Source organism: Carcharhinus amblyrhynchos, chromosome 16, assembly GCF_965287045.1.
Source record: "Carcharhinus amblyrhynchos chromosome 16, sCarAmb.v2.hapA, whole genome shotgun sequence".
NCBI classification, from domain to species: Eukaryota; Metazoa; Chordata; class Chondrichthyes; order Carcharhiniformes; family Carcharhinidae; genus Carcharhinus; species Carcharhinus amblyrhynchos.
Window position 1 is genome coordinate 26,969,067 of NC_137339.1, and position 10,205 is coordinate 26,979,271.

The following is a 10,205-nucleotide window of genomic DNA, read 5'->3' on the forward strand; positions in this document are numbered from 1 at the left end:
TGTCAGCATCACCTCCTGCAACAGTGCTCTGTTGGACTTCCCTAAACAGCCTTGCAATTGCAGCATGGTTGCTGACAGTCATAGAACATAGAACACTACAGCACAAACAGGTCCTTTGGCCCACAAGTTGCGCCAATCATATACCTACCTACCAGGCCCATCTATAATCCTCAATCCTGTTAAATCCCATGCACTCATCCAAAAGTCTCTTAAAAGACCCCAACGAGTTCACCTCCACCACCACCGATGGCAGCTGATTCCATTCACTCACCACCCTCTGAGTGAAAAACTTACCCCTGACATCTCCTCTGTACCTACTTCCCAGCACCTTAAACCTGTGTCCTCTCATAACGACCATTTCAGCCCTGGGAAATAGCCTCCAAGAATCCACCCTATCTATTCCTCTCAACATCTTATAAACCTCTATCAGGTCGCCTCTTAACCTTCGTTTCTCCAGGGAGAAAAGACCTAGCTCCCTCAACCTATCCTCATAAGGCATGCCACTAAATCCTTCCACAACTCACTGAGTTTCCTGATGCATCTCCACCAGCCTTAGCAGCAGCACGTTTTGAGACCCAGCAGATGGCTTGGGGACAGTTGAATGTTGGCCTCTGACAGACCTCCATGTGCCTGAGCCCTTGGATGTGCCCGCCTTCACCCGATGTGCATCAGTGGCTGAGATGTGCTCACCAGATCGTGACCCAGAAACCTCAACACTAAAGGAACCCACTATAACAATAGCCTCTGTGTTGGTGGGTTGTGTGATACATGCCGGTGCCGTATCAGTGGTGCTGCCCTCAGAGGATTCATCAGTGCCTCCCTCCGAGGTGTCGTCCAGAGGGTGGTCAGCAGTTTGTTCCAGAGCACAGGGGTGGCAGCAACACCCAAAAGGGCTGGGTTCCTCTGGGCCCTAGGCCGCATTAAAGAACACATATTAGCGAAGGGAGGCAAAACATTCTATGCAGCATCGCACTTACTTCGAGGAGGACCAAAGTTGAGGCTAGCGCCTGCTCACTTGTATGCTGGACACAGGCTTGGCTGTCGGTGACCATTCAGGATGCCCCATCACCCTCTGCCGACTCCATGGTACACTTCTCAATGTTGGTCAGCTGCCGCAGGTCAGGCACACCACCACCAGTCTGTGTCATCTCATGTACGTTGGGAATGTTCTTTTCCTGTGGATAGCAAGCATTAATATATTGCAGTGCATGGTGCACAATGAGTGCCTGTGTCTCAGGCGTTGTGCTGGCAGTTTCAGGGAAAGTGGTCACCACTGAAGGGTGCTCGTGGAAGGGATTAGAGTCTGTTCCTGGGGGAAGAGTCACTTGGTGCATGCCCTTCAGTTGTCTAAATAAGGTTGGAGATCCATACCAAGCATGTGCAGGGTTCCAAGTGAGATGCTCACTCATCTTTGCTGCTCGCAGAAGGTCGTACATGTTTTTCCGACACTGCCGATCAGAGTGTGGTGTCAGGCTCCCGGCATTCACCACTTCCACCACCTCCTCCCACAACGCCATGGCAGATGTGCCCCTTGGGTGAGGGCCCTGGCTGGGGAAGATCCACTCACACCTCTCCTCCATGGCAGCTAGCAGGTACTCCTGATCATCCTCTGTGAATCTGGGTGCAGCTTTGCACACAGACATCTTAGTGGCGTGACTGGCTGTGTGTCCATTCCTGCAGCTTATATACAGCTCTGGCTTATTAAGGAATACAGGTGCAGTGAGTGTGGCCAGTCAAGGGCTCGTTGGCAATAAATACTTGTGAGAAATTTTGAAGGCTGCATTCAGTTGAGTGTCATGCATCCCTCAGGGTGCTGATTGACTGCCATTCTATAGGCTGCTGTGTCCGGAGGTGGGGGGTGAGTGGGTTGAAATACTCAGAGCTCTTAATCAATAAGCTGTGGGAGCCAGCAATGAGGCCAGTGATGTGTGTGGGGGGTTGTTGGTACCAGCGATGGGGCCAGCGATGTCTGTGTGGGGGTGGGGTTGTTGTGCGGGCCAGCGATGAGGCCAGTGATGTCAGTGGGAGGGATTGTGGGGGCCAGCGATGAGGTGGGTTTGAGGGCAGTGATCTGGATGCTGGGAGGTCTTTTCCGATTTCACGCTGTTTGTTGTGAATAGGCCCCACTCCCTGAGCTTTGTGTGATATTAACGATTGTGATCTCTACATTGCACAGAGTGTGGAGATTCAGGTCTACAGTTGCACTGAAAGAACAGTCGTGATCTAGACCAGTTTTCCCACCAATTCAGCACTTTTGGGAGAAGCGCTCCTAATATCTCTGGATTATTTTATAAGTTTTCCATTGAATTTTGTTTTAAAATATGCTTTTAAATTAAAACTTGTTTTAACGAGGTTAAATTCACAAGACAGCAGGCGTAGCAGGTAGATGTGAGATTTTAGGTGGGACATCCAAACCTCACAATTTGAAGACAACAAAAGATAATTTGACATTGAAACAATTTTTCACATGCTTGTTACTGTTGCAACAGCCCTCTTCACTTGAACTTTGCAGGAGTCCCGGCCTCTTCAAAACAGCATCTCACCCAGGCCCGTTGTATCCTTGTAACCCTACGCATTTCCCATGTCTAAATGCACACATCTTTGGACATTAATGGTCAATCCACCTAACCTGCACATCTTTGAACTGTGGGAGGAAACCAGAACACCTGGAAAATGCCCACGCAGGTAGGGGGAGAACATACAAACTCATGCAATCACCCAAGGCTGGAATCGAACCTGGGTGCTAACCACTGTGCCGTGTATTTTGCAATCAAAAAGCTTAATTTTGTGATACAAGCTGACACAAGGTAGGATATAAGGTATTCAGACCACTTATGTGGGCAACTGATACCACTGAATGCAAGGAGTTATTGTGACAGACATGAAACTTTCAACTGTTTATTGACAAACTAGCTTAGAAATTATTATTGTCAATAATAGGAGACCACTGCAGAATGCATTAACATATGACTCTTCTATCTGCTATTTTATCAGTTTATTTTAAATGGGTTAATATTTCTGTTAAAACACCAGCAAAGGAATGTCACATGATTGATTTAATAATTTCTCTAGCGGGCTCTCGCTTGTTGTATTATAAAATATTGATTACATTATGCAATTAATAGCAATGACCAGTAAGTTTTTATCATGTTATACATATTTTCAACTGTGCAGTAATGCTCTATGCATTTCCCATCAGCATTGTGTCATAATATTGTATTTTGTAAACCCATTATTTCACTATACTTTGCAAGGATGTAAAAGGGAATAAAATATTCACAGAGCTTTCTAGAGTTGGATTGTGATTTGCATCTTCTGAAGCATAACTATCAAAATATTACAAACGTGTGTTTTGTGACCATTGTTAGAGCGTCGGGAGCCTCATTACAGCTTCTTATTACTGGTCCTACAGGCAGACACCAGATCACAGCACCTGTCAACCATTGAAGGTAAAATGCTGCTGGCTGGAAAGGCACACACACTGAGATCTGTAAGTTAATGTCTTAAGAGCAGCCATTCACAGTTTACTCCTTCTTCCCCATTCACGCCTAATATGCAACTGGAAAAGGATAAAAGACTCATTGCTGTTGCTAAGATAATTGGTACACATGCAAACTGGAGTGCAGATGGAATGATGGTCAGCAGAATCAAAAGGTACCAGCCATTAACAGCAGCTCTTTGGTGCTCGTGTTAGGAGCTATTATAGCAGCATGTTGTCTGAAGCCAAGCAGCAGTGATCTGAAAACTGCTTTGCTGACTCATTAATAACTATTGCTCCGGTTTTATGTTAGGAAGATGCCAATCACATGCATTATTAACACAGTTTTCAGATTCACTTTCAGTCATGGGACATGTGATCAAAACTGCACCCTTCAAATCAAGCATTTGATATTTGCTTTGAATCTAAAATATTGATACACATCAAACAAATAATTGTAAGATTAATTCAACATTTGTAAAAACTGAGAGATATTATTATTTTTCCTAAATAATGTGAATTTCATCAATATTTTATCACCAAAGGATTGACTAACCTGATTGATATGGTAGCCAGTTCTATTTTGCAACATTAATTGTGCCATTCCAAAATGGGACTAAAAATTATTATTTTTCTGAATTGAAATGATCTTATACTAAAGTGATCAGTTTACATTTTGGCAAGAGGATTGAGGAAAACACAGAAGATGCTGTTCTGTCAACTGCTCTCTGGCTTCGCTAGCTGCAATGTGCTGTGATGTCTCCTCCTCGGAGCTCTGCCACACCTTCATCTAATTCTTACATCAATCCATGCCTGCAGCTAGCTACATGAGGACCTTACCAATCCACCTGCTGCTCGCCTCCCATACCACCAGCCTCTGTGGATAAGACCATCATGCCAAGGAATAATAACAGAGACCCTGTGGCAACAGGAATGGAACCAACACACCACCAGTTAAAACTACTTCCTCATCACAGATCCCATACCCCGCACACTCGCTATCAACCTGCCATGTCAACACTGGGCTCTCCTTAATCGTTTACGCATTGACCAAGGCCTTTATGCAGCAAATTGACACAAGTGGCACCTTTTAGGGGACCCAGTTGGCATCTGTGGTGCACCCCAATCAATAACTCACATCATTGAAGACTGCTGCCTGACAAATTCAGCCAAGGGCTCAGAGAGCTCCATTTAGCCACTGCGAAAGATATTTCCTGGCATGGAGATTACTATGTACGCTAATAATAATACACTTCTTTATCTGGTGACACTGTTCTTGTTGCTGAGCCTTCCCAGTCCTCTTTGCATTGGTAGCTGGTTCAGAATGCAGCAAACAACAACAAGGAAACCCACTTTGGCTGGGCTGTCTTGTACAGAATCCTCTGAGCAATCAAGGTTTACTTCAAAGTCTCAGTTATACACCCTATCATGGTGATCCCACAACGGTGATTTTACTTCTGTTATTCATACATGGTGGGGTTATTGAAGAGTGTCACCAGCTATATGCACAAGGGTTGTCCTCTAACCACTAGCAGCAATCTTTTTTGCTGTTTCAGGATGGTGACATTAAAATAGCAATTGGAGAGTTTTTGATCTTACAGAATTTTATTTTCGTCCTTTGGAAGCCAGAGAAAAGCTTGTGAATGCCATATCAGAAGAAAGAAGTGGGGGGAGCTGATTGATTCCTAAGATATATTGTATACCAGCAAGAAAGCATGGAGAAATACCTGGATATTAGGAAATTACTGAACCAAAGCACAACCACTGTACAAGTCCACAGCAGAACAAGTCACTCATCAGCTCTGAATAGCTGAAAACACCATTGCTTCAGTCGGGAAAAATAGCCCATAGCTAAAGAAGATTCTGACTTTACAAAACCCTTCAGCATGAGGGAATTTGTAATCAAAAAGATTAGTTTTAAAATGTTTCATGTTAATAAATCAAGCACTTTGGACCCATGCATGTATTGTGTGGCTACTTGATATGTCCAACAATGGCATAATAACCAAAAAGATTCCTAAGACATGGAGAGTTGTGGCAAATTCAAATCCAGGCAATGACCCAGCCAACCCAAAGAGCTTCACAGCTCCCTGCTATACCACAGCTCCCAACTGTTTGAGAGGCTCATCTTCAATTTCTTGGTCGCTAGTTCTTTGAGGATGGACTAATACCAGGCACTGCCTTCATGGATTTATCTGCTGCATATGACACCAAGAATCTTGTACAGAAGTTATTCCAGATAACTGAAAATCTCAGATTGACTGAAATGGCTCACCTCAAGGTAGCCTGTACTCTTCCTGTTCAATATTTATATCAATGACCAGCCATTCATCCACATTCCAGAAGCTTCTTCTATGCTCATGGCAAGTTTATAGCATCTCAGAACCATTCTTTTGATAAAGTGGAGAAGTCCATTAGCAATACAGTAACAAATACAATGTGATTAATCATTTATGGATCAACCCTAAAATGACACAGAGCAAAATAAAGCAAACTACTGTGGATGCTAGAATCTGAACCAAAAGAAAAAATGCTGAAAAATCTCAGCAGGTCCATCAGCATCTGTAAGGAGAGAAAAGAGCTGACATTTTGACTGCAGATGACCCTTTGTCAAAACTCTAAAGCTCCAAAGGTTCAAAGCTTTGACAAAGGGTCATCTGGACTCGAAACATCAGCTCTTTACTCTCCTTACAGATGCTGCCAGATTGCTGAGAATGACACAGAACATGTCTTTCATCTTTGGAATAGAGGTAAGCAAGAACTTAACATATATTGGTCTGGAAGACATTGACAGTCAACTTTAAGTAGGTATAGCTTGGAGTAATGTCATATCCTCTCGCAATCTATGCTTCAAAGATGATGGGAGTGCTTTTATAAGAAAAATTCTAAGTGCTTAGCTACATGAAAATGAGAGAGTTTCAGATTTGTTTGTTGGGGGAGCCCAAATTCAGCATCTTATGCATGTGGAGAAGGTAAAAATGGACTGGACTGTTTCTAGCCACTAGATGGAGCGCGTGGGGTTAAAACGCCAGAAAGGCTGCAGCAGCAGCAGAGGGCACCATTGCGCTGGTGCAGACCTTTGGTCTGAGAGAACTGCCAGCTTTCTGCTGCTGCAGCCAGCCTCGACAAAGCACACCCCCAGTCCCAGCTATTGCAGAGGCCCATGGCCCATCATGAGCACCCTCCCTCTGGGAATGTCATCTTCAACTCCTGGCCGCCCAGACTGATCGCCCCCATCCCACCACCACCCAGACTGATTACCATCATCCCACCACTGCCCAGACCAATTGCCCCCCCACCCCACCGATTGCATGCAGAGTGGCAGCAGCAACCCCCCACTGATTGCACGCAGAATGGCAGCAGGCCTGCTTTCTATACTTGATTGGCTGCCTGCCAAAGGCTCCACCCCCTGGCATTGCTTGGTGAGCAGTGCCAGGGTGCCTGGCTGGCACTGCCAGGGTGCCAGGCTGACATGACCAGGGTGCCTGGCTGGCACTGCCCAAGGGGCACCACAACTGGTCCCCATTCAAAGGGAACATACGTGATTCTTGCTGGAGAGAACATCTGCCAGTGAGGCTGCAAAGGCAAGTGAGTTCAGATGATTGCGTCCTGGGTTCTCTAATCACATGGAAATGAGCATTAAAATATATTTAAATAATTTGTTTGGCCTCTTGCTGGAAATGGGTGGATATCAGTGCCAGTAAGATCATGAGAAGTGAGAAATTGTGTCTGACCTTGATTTCTTGGCTGTCGCACCATTTTATCAGCTCATTCCACCCATCGATAGACAGGGTTAAGTTGTAAAATCACTGCCATATTTCATGTTGTCAAAGAAAAGGGAAGGGTGGCAACCAGAAACAAAGGAAGATGGCCAAGTCTAAATGGAGAATTGATGCAAAAATATTATGAAGGCTTCTCCTTGCCCTGTTCTACCCTGTTGCTGAATATACCTGCCATTCTGGGAATACTCTCTCCATGCCAAGAAGTTGGATTCCAATCTCAACTCAGCTTGCAGAGCCATTACAGGATGCCTGAAACCTACTAAAGTGAATGATTTGTACCGAGTATTGCTCCAACTTCTCTAAGGAAGTTTCATAAGAGCAGAGCAGACAAAACAGATATTCATCATCCTCAGTTGGAGGATGATGGATATCAAGTCAAGGGTCAGCTTTTCACATGCAGTTCAAGCCCAAGTCTGTCTCGCCATGGGATGACCTGGCTGATCTGTCAATACATCAACAGACAAAGGCTCACAAGTCATCTAATGACCTGGAGGAAGCACTTCAATCAGGGCCAGTGAAATATGGCCCACCACTGTGGCTCAATCATCACAGAACTGATGTTGTCTACTGCAGAGCACTTACATAGAAGTGGGGATACAGCCAAACAAATTCTATCAATTGTGATTGCGGGAAGGCTTCCCAAAAGACAATATATCTTCCAGAGTGCTCTCTACTACTAGAGGCATGCAGCCTTGAAGACCTGAAGGTCTTTAAGCCTCGAGCTAAAGCCTGTGTGGAACAGGGATGAGGGAGGGTGTAGTGAAATGGCAAGAAGGAGCTTTTAACAGAATCAAAGTGACAGTAATATTATCCAATGTATGGAATATTTAAAATATAAGATTGTGTTTTCAATTTACCTACATACCAATTAGTGTCATTCAACAGGGAAGACATCCAACAACACAAAGGTGACCTCTGCTTCTTTGTTCTCACACAATCAGCAGAAAAACAACAATCCATCTGAGGAAAATCCTTGAATGGTGAGTACTGCTAAACGTGCACCACAGGAAGTATTCTATAAAAAACTTTTCATATATACAAGAATGCATTTCCTTAAAAATATGGGCAATAACTTACTACCTTCTGAATATTGTTGAGTACACAATCCACTGTTAGATTGCAGACATATTTTCTGGTCATTGCTGGAGTATTTTTTCCATGCAGCAGTATATTTAGACAAATGTTTTGCACCACAGTTCAAGACTAAAAATTCATCGGTCCATTGGCAAAGCAGTTGCTGCACGTGCTACATCACTGTAAAGAAACAAGCTGCAACTGAGCTCCAGAGGTGGTTATCTAATCATCCTTTCTAGGCACTGCATTCTTATCTCATTTCCTTGTCTTCTCCTTGAGTGGTAAGTGGCATGGTGGAGGCAGTTGAGAAGAGGGGAGTGGTTTAGTGGGGGGGGCATTGGAAGTGAAGGAGAATGGAGAGGCATAATGGGTTTGTCACTAGTCGCCCAGAGATTCTGGGCAAGATCTGGGGATCTGGGTTCAAATCCTGTCATGGCAGATGGTAAAATTTGAATTGAGTAAAATTCAGAGCCTGGACTGGGCAGCTGGGTGAAGCAAATGGCAGTGTGCCATCTCGCAATACCCTATTCCCAGAGTCTCAGTTGGTGATGGAGCTTGAGGATTCAGAAGATCAGAAGCTAGAGAATCTTAAGCGTGTGGAATCCATGTCGGCAGCAGAAAGCGATTGCACGACTGAAGGCATAGATGAGCAAGAGCTGGAGGCCATGGCAAGACATGAATCAAAGGAAGACAGCATCTTCACTAAGTTTAAGAGGAGGACAGCACTGGCACCCGAAATGCTTCTGCATTACTACAGAGGAGGAAGTCCTTTGTGGGGATCTGGGGAGAATATTTCCTCTGAGACTGATGTTTCCCCAAATGACCTGTGGAGCCAAGCGTGTATTTGAATTTCAGGTGATGCCGTAGTTGCTTAACCACTTGGGTGTGAATTTTCTTCGAGAGAGTTTGGATCAGGGAACACCCAATGTTTACACCTGTGAACAAAGCAGTGACCATGGCACTGAGTACAGTGTAGAATTTCTCTGGAAACAAGATTCCTCTGCAGATCAACTGTAATTATTCATTTCATAGGAATGCAACTACTTTTTATTTAAAGCATTCTTCCCCGAACACCACAACCTCGAATTGAAAACTATTATTTTTTTGAGAGAGGTTTGGTTTGTGGGAATGTTTCAATCACATCACACCCTTGTCCACACACAGGTTTATTTTTAAAAGTAATACCTGTTGGTTACATTTTAACTATTCAATCCAAAGGGAACATTACAGGCTACAATCAATGTGCAAACATTTCCAGGCAGCTTCGCTATCTGCTTGCAAACGTTTCTCATTGTAATATAATGTACAGCTGAATAAATGAACCACAGAATCCCCACAGCATAGAAGGAGGCCATTTGGCCCATCAGGTCTGCACCGACCACAATCCTGCCTAGGCTCTATTCCTGTAAGTTTACCTTGCAACTCCCCCTGACACTAGGGTCAATTTAGTATGGCCAGTCAACCTAATCCACCCATCTTTGGACTGTGGGAGGAAACCAGAACGCCTGGAGGAAACCCACACAGACACAGGGAGAATGTGCAAACTCCACATAGACAGTGACCCGAGGCCAGAATTGAACCCTGGTCCCTGGTGCTGTGAAGCAGCAGTGCTAACCATTGTGCCACCATGCACCATTAATACAAAAACAGCGTGCAAGATAGTTTGGTGACTTTGGAGGAGAGAGCAGCAAGAACGAGGACCTCTGAGAATATTTTTGAAAACAGCAGCAGCCCAGGATTTTTTTAACTAGGGCTGAGGAGGCCAGATAGACAGGCAGCCTGAACCAAACTCAAAGTTGTCAGCTTATCTTGGAAGTTGCAAGCTTGCAAGGGTCAAGAGGGCAGGCGGTGGCCGGCAGTGAATTCTGCCA

General features: G+C 44.6%; 1 pseudogene; it reads left to right on the forward strand.

The window, feature by feature from the left end:
* The first annotated feature begins 3,553 nt into the window (after positions 1-3,553).
* On the forward strand, positions 3,554-9,351 carry LOC145354086 (uS5 assembly chaperone PDCD2 pseudogene; annotated as a pseudogene).
* Positions 9,352-10,205: the final 854 nt, after the last annotated feature.